Source organism: Xyrauchen texanus, chromosome 46, assembly GCF_025860055.1.
Source record: "Xyrauchen texanus isolate HMW12.3.18 chromosome 46, RBS_HiC_50CHRs, whole genome shotgun sequence".
Classification (NCBI taxonomy): domain Eukaryota; kingdom Metazoa; phylum Chordata; class Actinopteri; order Cypriniformes; family Catostomidae; genus Xyrauchen; species Xyrauchen texanus.
Window position 1 is genome coordinate 3,159,784 of NC_068321.1, and position 13,002 is coordinate 3,172,785.

Sequence of the window (13,002 nt, forward strand, 5' to 3'; positions counted from 1 at the left end):
GAATGAATGCAGGATTAATGAGTAGTACTACATTAATACTTTAGTTATTACTATTAACTAATATGAAAACTTGATTAACCAATCAGTAAGTAATAGCAAACTGATGACTGAGGTAGTTCACTGTTACTGAATTTGATTTTCCTCATTGAGAACTATCAGCTCACTATGGCTAATTTAAAATAACAAATAATTAATTACTAAACAAAACATTTACATGTGTCTAAAATGTGAATGATTATGTTTTTTGTGAACATGATCATGAAATGCGTCTTCAGAGAAACATGCACCTAATCTAATCTAAAGCCAGAAACATAGTGTACGCAGGTATGTGTCCAAGCAAATACGTGACTTCATGCATTGTTGCAGGTTGCAATCTCAGCGATTCCACAAAGGGGCGCTATAGCAGGCATTAGTAAAAACGGTCTTCTTCATTGGTCAGTATATTCTTTCAGGTCAACTACTGTCATGGTTGAGCAACAGTTTGAAGAGAATATTTCTGTGCAAGTTATTTAGAGTTGGTTCATCTGTTGACATGTTTATATATCTAGGTACCTGAAAAATAACACACAGTTTAACGTCAAAGACATTTGAAGGTAACTCTCAACATTTTCTCATGACAACTCTTAATAATTCCCAAACGATTGCAAAAATCTTTTTATATCGTACAACTAGGCTTGGATGAAAAGGTAAGACTTTTAGACCAACCAATCGACAAACAGAAATTCAAATTGACACAATACAGGGATAACGTTTTAGCTAGCCTCCTATTCAACAATTTGCCCTGTGAACTAATTCGGTAACTACTTTCATATTAATTTATGCAATAAAACTTACTGATGAATGTCAATAACCTGTAAAACGTTTCTGTTGTCGCGTTCCATACCAAACCTAGATGCTTTCTTAATTCCGTGGTATACTAAAGTTATATTACTATTAAAATCATGGAAAGGTTTTGGGTTCGGGTAAGGAGTTACTATATTTTATGGTTAGGTTTAGGTTTGGGTAAACTTCACTTATTCAAAACCTCAATATTTCTCTCTTTTCTGTGGTACAAAGAAGTTGTAAGTTTTTGTGCTATCCAACTCATATGATTTCATAACATTTTTACATCTCGTACTATTATTTCAGTTTGTCATGAGACATGCTGGTAATTCTATCGCCCCCTTGACTACTGAGGTCTGTTGCCGCCAGAGTGTTTCATTCGTGTTTGTATTTGTGTGCATGCGTAGAGTATTTTTCTGACCTGAGGAGCCCTACAGAGCTGATCTGGATAATTTGATTACTGGCAGGAGTCTCAACAGTTTCTCGTTTGAAGTCATGCTTGAATTAATTAATTAATGTCGTCAAGTCCAACACATCCAATTCCACAGCAGACATTAGCAATATGTAAGCTAAAGCAGAGCAGTGTGAAAGAGACAGCTTTTCTTCACTAAAACCACCTGTCCTTGTGAAGTACTGCACTTCCTCAACCAGAGAATCATCTTTCAGCTCACTGAGGCAGTGCAAAAGACTCATTGCCTTCTCCAATGAAGGGTGGTCTCTGATTTTCCCCTTGATATACTGAAGAATTTTTACTCTAGTCTCAGGATCACTCCACATCAGATTGGACAAGTGAGAGTCCCAGCAAGAAAGGGTGGAAAAGGTCAAAATGTCCATTGTCACTTGCTAGGGGGCTTATCTACAGCACACTTCAGAAACTCATACATTGAAGGTTTTTTAAAGCACTCGCAATTTTCTCATAGGTTGTTAGACTGTTGTTGGCTGTTGAGAAACGTGAGGAAGATGTATATTGCATCCAAGAACTCCTGGATACTTGCATGAACAAAACTGAATACACTCTCCTTGTGTATATCTGCTTCTTCTCTAAAGATCTGGGTGCAAACTCCCAAATACACTGATGCAACATTGAGTTCAATAACACAGTCCTTCAAATCATCCTTGTAGAACAATAAGTTACCCTTTTCAAGTTGTTGAAATGCCAGTTTTCCATGCAACAAAGTGCTTTGGCTGTCCCAGTTCAAACCAACTTTAGAATTATCACCGTATTTGTGACTCCTTTGCTTGAGCTGAAATGTCAAGAAGTGTGTACATTTGCGTTAGAGTCTTGGGGATTTTTTCACCTTCGTACTCACGAAACTACAAGTACTGTAGCTGAAATTCAACAGAACACCGTGATGTGGCACATAACGTAAAGGATTATTGATGACTGTAAGTAAGAGATAACCATGCTGGAAAAGTCTAAATAGCTTATTTTTTTGCTGAAGTATTCTTCCTTCTGGGGGTCATTGAAACCTCAAACCTGGCCGAGAGTTTATCCAAACCTGGCCATGTATAGACTGCTTTTATGGTATGTAAAGAAGTCAATGGAAAGGAGGAGGCGAGAACTGGCTTGATAATATAAATAATAGTTTAATGAGAAACTTAAAGGACAAGACAAACACACACATGACGGACATGTCCGTAAACCATCTCTCTCTCCCGCACAATCATCCGCAATTATCCTTTTGCGGGTTGACAGCACTCATTCACATTCACTTTCATTGCATAGAAATAGCATTCTGGACATTCTGCAAAAAATATCAAATTTAAGGTCATATATGTTTGAAACATGTTGTGTTTCATTTTTGTGGGAACTATTCTTTTAATGCTGCAACATTATTCTGATTTGTTGATAATGTTTAACTTTGATAAGTAACTTTTTTAAATACATAAAACAATTGGTAATATTATAATCCACAGGGTATACCTTAGGTCATCAGGAGAACATGGTTCCCTTTTAATAATGACTAGTCATGGCACCTCTTCAAGTGTATAGATGAAGATGTGCCTCATAAAACATCATTCAACATGCAACAACAGAGTACAGCAGATTTCAGGCAGACTATACAGATGAATATAACCACTGAATGCAAAAATACTAAAATGACAATTCTCATCAGGGAGAGGCTTTTGATAACAAACATCATTAAGACTTCAAAACATAATTGCTTTTATGTGACAAAGAGGGTCAATGTTTAATAGAGCATATGGATCATAAAATTCATTGCTGAACTTTGAAATTATTTTAAATTAAATATAGTTTGTGTATTTGTGTATACTGTGAATGTCATAATGTTACATCATAAACTTTTTTTTTAGGTTTTCTAATACTGTATATCTAAGACATAATTTCTCCCCTATTGTTTTGGTACTATATTAGTGGTAACTTGTACAGTAATTAAAAGGGTGAATTTATATTATTAGGTTGTTGTTTTTATTACATTAATTTAAATATTTGCCTATTTCTTAAATCATTTCTTTTAATTACAGTTTTTACTGATTTTTAATGTTTATGATAAAATGCACTTGAGTTGAACCTGAATAGGACACATATTTAACTTTTCTTTTCTAATTATATACAATCATTTATTTTATTTATATTAAACATAACAGGGTGGACAAATACCAAATGAATAATGGTTTATGCTGAAGGGGTGAATAGCCAATTCCCTATTGCTATTTCAAGTTAAATCTAATATTTTATCCTGATCATTTATTCTTATTATATTAATCAGATTTCTATTTTCCTTTTACAACAAGGATCAAATAACATTTATGTAATCTGAGGGGTGACTGAGGGTCTGATTTATGTATCATGAATGCAATAACAGTGATTATTCATTTAACCTGGCTCCTGGAGGATATGCATTTATATTGTACTGCATTTATTCACAAAAATAAAAATCTGTTATAATTTTTTACAGAATAAATCAACTAAATGAATTCTATTTTACTTCAATAATTATTAATTGTATGAGAGAGAGATATATTTTAGTTTTCTGATTTTATTATCTTCAATGTTTATATGGTTCATAAAAGAAACCATGGCATAAAATATATCTACCTCAAACATTTGAACTGGAACTTAGAGTTTCTTTATGATTTTATTGTCACATTATGAGACTATGTGCTGCATCTGGCCTTGTATGCTTTGTGTTACTCCTTATTCTGTCTTGCTTTTCACAGATATGGAGCCACCACATTCCATCAAGATTAATGAGAAGGCTTCCTGTGCTAGAGGAGATAGCTCCTATCTGTTGCAATGTCCAACTCATTCAATGTTTGGATTGTTTATGGTGCCCTGTACATGTGACGCAGCCATAGTCAAAAACCTCAAAGGAGTTTATTACTTTGCTTGGTATCTTTTGGATAGCGAAATAGGAGTGGTTAAAACTTGTAGCTAACCTGTGACATCTGCATGATGGAACTGATTATTGTAATAGCTTACTAATGATTATTTGCAAGAAGGTGGAGACCATATTTGTAAAGTGCTAAGATGTTTGAAGTAATGGGCCTATCAAATCTTAGAAAGTGTTGTATTGTGAAACCTCTAATTTAATTTGCATATGACTATCATTGCTTGTGAATGTTTTTGAATAGTCAGAGTTTTTACTCCTCAATATTATTACTGGGGACCCAACTGTTACCCCCAGATGTTTATGGTGGAGGATGATGCAGGCAACTTCTTCAGTGAAACCTTGATCAACCAATATTAAGGTAGACAGATTTTTTTATTTTATGTTAGGTACTGTCTGGTGGAGATATTGAGTAAGAGGTGTGTGGACGGGCATCACCCTGTATAAAGAGGGTGAATTTAGGATGGCGACACACACACACATATATATATATAATGTATGTGCGACCCAGCGGTATCCCAAAGAAAGGGAATGAATTCCTTCTAATTGAGATGTAATAAAGGAAGACACTCCAGGGAGAGTGGAACCTGAATGCACTAAAACAGTATCACATGAGTGCGCAAATTCTGCCTGCAGGCATTTAAATTTGGAGAAAGCTTGCTCAATGTCTCCATTCAGATGGGCGTACCCTAAACTTAAGGGGCTTTTCCACTGCACGGTACAGCTCAACTCAACTCGACTCAGCTCACTTTTTGGGGGTTTTCAACTGTGGATAGTACCTGGTACCGGATACTTTTTTAGTACCACCTCGGTCGAAGTTCAAAGCGAGCCAAGCCGATACTAAATGTGATGTCAAAATCCTGCAGATCACTGATTGTTCAGGGAAAATCTTCAATACCAGTGTCACTGGATTTCCGACACGCAACATCAACCCGCTAGTTTTAAAGTTAGCAACAGCGATAATAGTATCATTTGCTCACGCAACTTTTGAATTGTGGTCAATAAACGAGGTTCAGACGATCTGCTCGTTAGTGAGGAACGAAAAAGTCTCTCAGGAAGTGTCTCAGCTGTTGGCCCAACACGGCTACCCCCGGACCTACCAACAGTGTAGGGAAAAGTTATAAAAACTTAAAAGTGACTATAGAACTATAGAGCAATGGGAGGGAGAGTGCCTGGGACTGGCATTGATCCACGATGGAGGATGGTATATTTTGTTATGTTAACTCTATATTCTGCTTGAAAGCTTCGCTTTATTTAGTTGACCAGCTACTGGAAGCTTGCTTCTAAAACAACCAGGCCAATTTAACTGTTACACTGTAAAATTACCATGCAACAACTGCTTTATGAAGCACAATGAGCTAGTAGCTAACAGCTAGTGGTCGTGTTATTGTTTTGGTCAGTTTGTGTCGTGTTTAAAATAATGTCATGCAGTAGAGGTGGCGCAATTATGATGATCAGCATATAATCCCACTCACGTTGAGGTGGCTCTAAACTGCAGTGGAAATGCAAGCTCAGAAACGTAAAGCGAGTCGAGGCGAGTCGAACCGTATCGTGCAGTGGAAAAGTGCCATTAGTGAATAGGTGGAGGATTTTAGGTTTAGATTCAAATACATTTTATTGTTACTTTTATTTTATATATAAGATTTAGCAATGGTTGATCATAGATGCATTGAAATCTGCTTTTGAGCTTAATTTAAAGAAAAATAAAGTTAAGAATGATTTGGATCATATCATGTTCTCTGCAGTTCCAATTTGCTGAAGTTGTGCTCATAATACCTTGTTTTCTGATTTTTATGTGTGGCAGCCTTGCCAGTATTGTGATGCTTTTTTTTTATTTATCTGTGATCAAACCCAAGGAAATGATTAAGAAAATGGTTAAATGAGGGTTTGAATTCTGATTGGAAAGTTGAACAGCAGCTTGAATGGCTGGAAACAAGGAAGGATGTAGAGAAGTATAGTGATAGTTATAGTTCACACCTGAGGAATGAAGAAATGGGTAGAATAATGGGAGAATGGGAGACAATTTCCTCCTCAGAAAAGAACAGTTTGCTGGTGGGGCTTAACCAATTTGAACTACTCAATCCAAACAGACTGTTGAGGATTAAACTAGAAAATGTAGACAGACAACAGAATTTGGGCATAATTCCACACAATTTAGTGGAAAATCTGGTTCCCATCTCCAAACTGTCTGAAGTTAAGCAACTTTAATTATTTCCCCTAATACCAGCTGATTGGGGTGAATTTTGTGATGTTTTTGAAAATTACAAAAATATTGTTCAGGATATTTTAGGATGGGATCATTTCTTCTGGACCAGTGTCACAGAAGTGAAACAATTACTAAAAATAATTGTCTTTCATACGCAGAACGCTTTCACGTTGCATATGACAATTACTGTGCCGCAAACAACATGATAATGTGCTATGATTCCTCTCTAGTAATAGAGACTGCAATTGTTGGTTTGACCAGACAATAACAAGATCTTCTGTACACTGGTTCAGTTGATATCCCTTCCTGGAAAAGTTTTCTCAGGTGGTGTACACTCACTTGGACTCATAGACCAAACAAAGGTAATTCAAAATTGAGCAAGGCATCTGTTGCTGCAGTGATGGAGAGGGGTCCAGCTAATCAAAAGAGTACATCTAATTCAGTGCTGTGTAATAGATGTGGATATTCAGGACACAAGCCCCAGGCGTGTCATTTTAAGGGATATAAATGTCATACATGCGGTAAGATTGGATACATTAGAAGGGTTTGCAAGTGCCAAAACGAGGGAAGTGATTTGGATGGGGAGGGAAGTAAGCCAGAGGGAGGAATAAGAGAGGATAACACAAGGAATGTTAAGCTGACTGATTCTTAGCTCTCTAAGCTTCAGAGGTTGTTAGAAGATGAGGAAGAGGATTCGGGGTCAACGGCCTCCGGCTCTTGTGATAAAACTGACTCTTGACCTTTCATTCACGCATTGTTAGGAGGCCGGCAATGCATTGCTCTGAATGATACAGGGAAGCAGTTTCTATAACTGATATTTCTGTTCCAACTACATCATAATCTATATACATAAAAGGATTGAATGGTAATGACATTTTCTATAGATCTGTTCCACTTCCCCTAAAGATAGGGGATTCACCAAATGTATATTGGTCAGAATTTTGGGTAGGGAAAAACACTGTTGGCACTATAATTGGTGTTAATATTTTGAAACAGTTAGAAGGTAACATTTGTTACAGAATTAACAGAGATGCGTACAAAATGGAAATGTTTGATTTCTTAATTCCCGGATGTTTGGGCTAAAGATACATTTGATTGTGGTCTTGCTAAAATTTCACCAATCGGCATCCCAAACTATGCATGAAGCCAAACGCCAATACCCTGAGGTAGCTGTAAATGAACTACACAAGCATGGTATCATTGTTCCTTGCAAACCTAATTCTCCTATGTGGCCTGTCAGTAAGCCTGATGGGAGTTGGCATTTGACTATTGACTATACTGTACTCAATGCAGTTTAAAATAAAGTGTACCCTCTAGTGGCCAACCCTGCAATAATTTTCAATGAGATAGGATCTCAACACGCCTATTTCACTGCTTTGGATATTTCTAATGGATTCTGGACATTAACCCAATAGCTTTGGAGGATCTGCCTAAGTTTGCTTTTACCTGTGGTGGTCAACAATGTACTCGAGTACCACTGGGGTTTTGTAATTCTCCTACATTGTTTCATTTTACTCTGGCTACCTTTATTGACCCTATTCGTAAATCACTGGAGGATGATGGAGCCATTGTTTTGCAGTATGTAGACGATATCTTCATTGCCAGTCCTACAAAGTTTGTTATGCAATGTTATGAAGGCTCTCCAAAATGGGGGTTTCAAAGTGGATTTGAAAAAAGCTCAGTTGGCATTACCAGAGGTCACTGATTTAGGACAGTTTGTAGGCATTCACGGCCAACGAATAACCACTGAAAGGGTCAAAGCAATAATTAAATTGCCAAAACCACAAATTGTTACTGGTCTAAGAGAAGTAATGGGACTTTTTAATTAATGTCGCCAGTATATCTGAGAATACACCAAACTTTCTAAACCCCTCACTGAGGCCCTAAATGGAGGTAAGCCAGGGTCTGAACTGATTGACTGGACAGAACGCTTCAACGCCTGCCTTGAGAAATGCTGATGTCAACAAACCTTTTCATTTGTGGATTTGGGTGGGTAATAAATCATACTCAGCTGCACTGGGACAACAGTTTCTGGGAGAACATCAACTGGAATTGCCGGCTATTACTCTTCTGCTATGGCAGGACATCATCCTTGCCAGTTGAGTTGTGACTATGCAGAGTGGGTTGTGAGAGTGGCTGAGGAAGTGGGTTGTCACAAGAGTCATTGCACAAACCAGGCATCAAATTTTGAAGTTGCTCACTGGCACTCGTCTGGGCTCCACTTCAAATCAGAGATGTGCTAAATGGGAAACTATTTTATGCAAAATAAAATGTTGACATTTCAATTGATTTCAAATGCAATTAACCTTGCTTCACTTTTACCTGATGAAGGAATGACTCATAACTGTACATGCATTACAACATGACTCTGTAAGTCCTTTGAGCACAGAATCCTTAACAGTCCCTAAATCTCTTTGTAGATGGTTCCAGCTTTCATGAAAAAGGAGTTTGTTATACAGGCTGGGCTGTCGTTAATGAACACTGCGAAACTGTTAGGGTAAAGGTAAAGGGTCTGCACTTATATAGCGCTTTTTTTCTAACCTCAGAGGTTACCAAAGCGCTTTGCACTGTGTCCCAATCACCCATTCACACACACATTCATACACCAATGGCGGCTGCTAACTGTTGATCTAATAACTGCTGCTGAAATTCCCATTTCTCACCAGAAACAGGTTGTTGAGCTAACGGATTCTTGCTCTCTCCCTTCAGAGGGGGCTATTATCAAAGTTACAGGACACTCCAAGGACAACTCCTTTGAATCTAAAGGAAACAACACAGCTGATATGGCTGCATGAGCGGATTCTCCTTTGAGAAAGCACACAGACAGAGTTGAGGTTCTCTCTCTTTCTCTCGTGGATGAGGAAGATGGTGGTGTAAATAATAAAGACATTTTTTAAATTGATGGTATTGATGATGGGGATTAGCAGGAGAAATGGACTAAATTGGGTGCACAATTGAATTATGATGGACTATGGAAGTTTAATGATCGTATTGTAAGTCCTACTTCTTGTTCGAGCTGAACTTATGTCTTTGTATCACAGTTTGGCTCATGCAGGTCCTGGAAAAACTGTATTACATAATTTCAAAAACATGATGGTGGCCAAAAATAAGATTTGCATTTTTGTAAAAGATTTCTAGTATGCTTGAATGTTAATTCCCCATCAAAACTCAAATTTCCTTTGGGGCATGATCCCAGGCCACAAGGCCTATGGACACATTTACAAATTGATTTAATTGGTAATTTACCTCATAATGGGGGTTGTACATACATATTAATGATTGTTGATTTGTTTTCAAGATGGGAGGAGGCTTTTCCACTGAGAAACTGTCCGGCAGATCCCACAGCCAAAACAATGCTTAATGAGGTATTCCCTTGATGGGAACAACCTTTGAAAATTGATTCAGATCAGGGAACTCATTTTACTGGTAAAGTAATGAAAAATTCAATGAAATTGATGGGTCATACAGCATTTCGACATACCTTTTAGACCGCAGTCTAGTGGTTCTATAGAGCGAACAAATCGTACTCTGAAAACTGCTCTGAGAAAGAGAGTGCTGTATTTGGGGAAGGGATGGCTCTCAGCCTTGCCAATGATTCTCTTTATTTTGAGGGCTAGCCCAAACAAACAATTCAGCTTAGCCCTTTTGAGATCGTGAAAGGCAGATACGTGCATCTTCCGTGGGATGCTCCTTTGCAACATGAGGGTCCTACAGGCCCTATGAAAGACGCTCTTCAAAATTATTTGAAGGTTTTGGATCAAAGTCTGAAAGAGACCCGAGTGAGTGTCATTATTAGACAGTCCGAAAAGATTAAAAACAAACATCAAAATTCCCTGAAGTTGGAGATAAAGTTATCTTGCAGCGTTACATTTTTTCTCCTCTTGGTCATAAATTCGACTGAACTTATATTGTATTGTTGACAGCAAACACATATGTCTTACTGGATAGGGGATCTTTAGGGTCAATATGGAGCATTGGTCTCAGGTGGAACCCTATTACCTTATTTTCCCACATGAGTAACACTCGCATTGTTTCATGCCTTTTGTGTGACTAACCTCATTCTGGAACCAGTCTCTTTTCATTGCAGATGGCCTGGCCAGATGACATATTGAAGCTACTAATACTGCAGGAGGTAGTCCGGAGAAAAGAAGACTGAGAATGAAGCAGGCTTTTATCCGATTGGTCCTCCCGCTCTCATTACTGCTGGTAATCATTATTGCCTTGCCTTTTCTAATGTGGATTAAAATTTCTCTCTGGACAGGTCCATATAATTTATTTACTACCAACTGGAATTGTGAAGTTCAAGACTGTCGTCCATCATGAGTTAAATACCATGTCTAAATTCTCTTGTGATTCAAACATTAAATCCGGCAGACCATTACACAATTGTTGATTCAAGTGGTAAACGTAAATGTTTCCGATTGGACGTTGAAGCAATAGTGACTTATTGGCTTGGTCACTCCCCAAATTATTCAGAAAGTATATTTATATATAGCTTATCACAGAAAGGCTCTTGGGTAAACTGGGGAGACTTGAATGTCTTTGATGTTAATTTCACTTCTCACAGTTGGATTCCAAAAACTCTAGCTCAAGCAAATTCCAGTGCATGTAATGTTACGTTTAACTGTATAGGCCATTATGTAATCAATCAGAAGTCTGTAAAAGATAATAATAACAGACTGAAACGAGCTGTCACAGATAATGACAGACAATACAAAATAAAAGGAGGCTTGTTAATTAGATTCACTCTACAACCTAAATCACCTGAACCCAGACACATTATCTTACCATGTGCCAGGTGCTCGAGACAAATAGAGTCCAACATGGTTGTGAAGACAGTGATTTGTAGATATATTGACAAGAATATCTTTTCCCGGTATATTCCTTCTTCTAACTGGTACAAAAATATATTGACAGACAAATTTCTGATGAGGTGGAATGTATTTAATCCAATTAAAGTTCATGTTGTCAGATGGGATGTAAATAGAACCAATTGGGCGATCTGTGATCGATTTGGTAGAATTGATAAGACTTAAAAAGATGGTTTTGATATGAATGGAAGTAATAACAAATTACCTCTTGTGAATGCTCTTTCAATATATTGGCCTAGATACACTAAAACTGATGATCCGTGGAAGATGACTATACATCCTCCGGGTCAAAATGATGAGTGTGAAAAGATTGCTGAAAAGATTACCGGTGCTAAAGTTATGAGAGTTCCATCAGACCTGTGTAATATATCTTTTGTTAAAAGGAAATTATCTCCAGTAGGATTATCAAATCACTTGTGACTGTCTCATTTACACAAAAGATTACACATTTGGGAAAGATTACAAGCCTTTCCAAGTTTTCATCTGGCCTCAGGCTTCAGATGTAGCTCTAGGAGTTGAGTGGTTTGATCAAGAATGTTTTATTTTTTTGCCATTTCTAAGACCAATTCCTTTTGTACAAGAATTAAGGGATCTTCAATCCAAACCCATATCAGGGCAATGTTCCAAATTCAAAATTGTTCATGCTTTAGGTCCTGATTGGAAATGAAAACAAAACTGAGTATTATCCTAAACTAAAACTAAAATTGCCTAAGAAACTAACTTTGACTCTTTTCTCAAACAGACCAAAACTAATGATGCATTTGCAGGATATGAATATCTAAATTCCACCTGGGTTTGACTGGATGGTACACCCTTTTTATCTTACCTTGAAGGGCCCACCGCTTTAGCCTTGATGTTTGCCTTTATTGTTGGTGGTAGTGTTTTCACTGACATTTCAGAATCTATTGAGGATTTTGTTAAAGATGCTTGGAAGGATTTTGTGGAAGCTTCAGAAACAGTAATATTTGGTTTAGGGAGGCATTTATTGTATGCCTTCGGTGTGCTAATGGGACTAATTGCCCTTTTCTTAATTGTATGGATGATGTTTCACTTTTGCTTTTCATATGTGTTCAAGTCTTCTTGCAGAAATGTTAACTGCTCTGAAGAGGATGAATGTCTGGTGAAGCTGGCAACGAACCAAAATAAAAATATTTTAGCATGATGCAGGCTAGCATTTCTTAGTCTTTCAACTGTATGCGATTATTATTAGTTTGCAGTCACTTTCCTGTTGTTGTATAACTGATGGAATGCTGATCGACTACATTTACTGTAAATCACCTAGAGCAGATAAAGCTACAGTTCACAATTAATCATGGCAGTAAAAAATCTGGAAGCATTGTAACAGAATAAAAGCACTCAAGATAGAAGGATTAAGGATTGTTCTACAACAGGCAGCAGATTTACATAAACCAACTGTATTTGCAGAGCAGTTGAGTGAGAATTGTCCGGCATTCCCATTTTCAAAAGTATATTTTTTAAGATTTATGATTTTCCATCAAACTGAATTGAGACATCTTTAACAAAATATAATTAATAAAACTTGAATATATTTGAATAACGGCTGGATTTTGAATGATGCTGCATCCATGCCACTATATCTCAGTGTACAGTAAGTCCAAGAAGACACAAATGCAACGGTCCACCTCTAAGAAAACACTAAATAGTGTTAAAATAGTATAATACTATAGTTAATAATGTAATAAAAGAAGATAATATTACTCTTTCCGACTACTGACATCACAGGAATGTA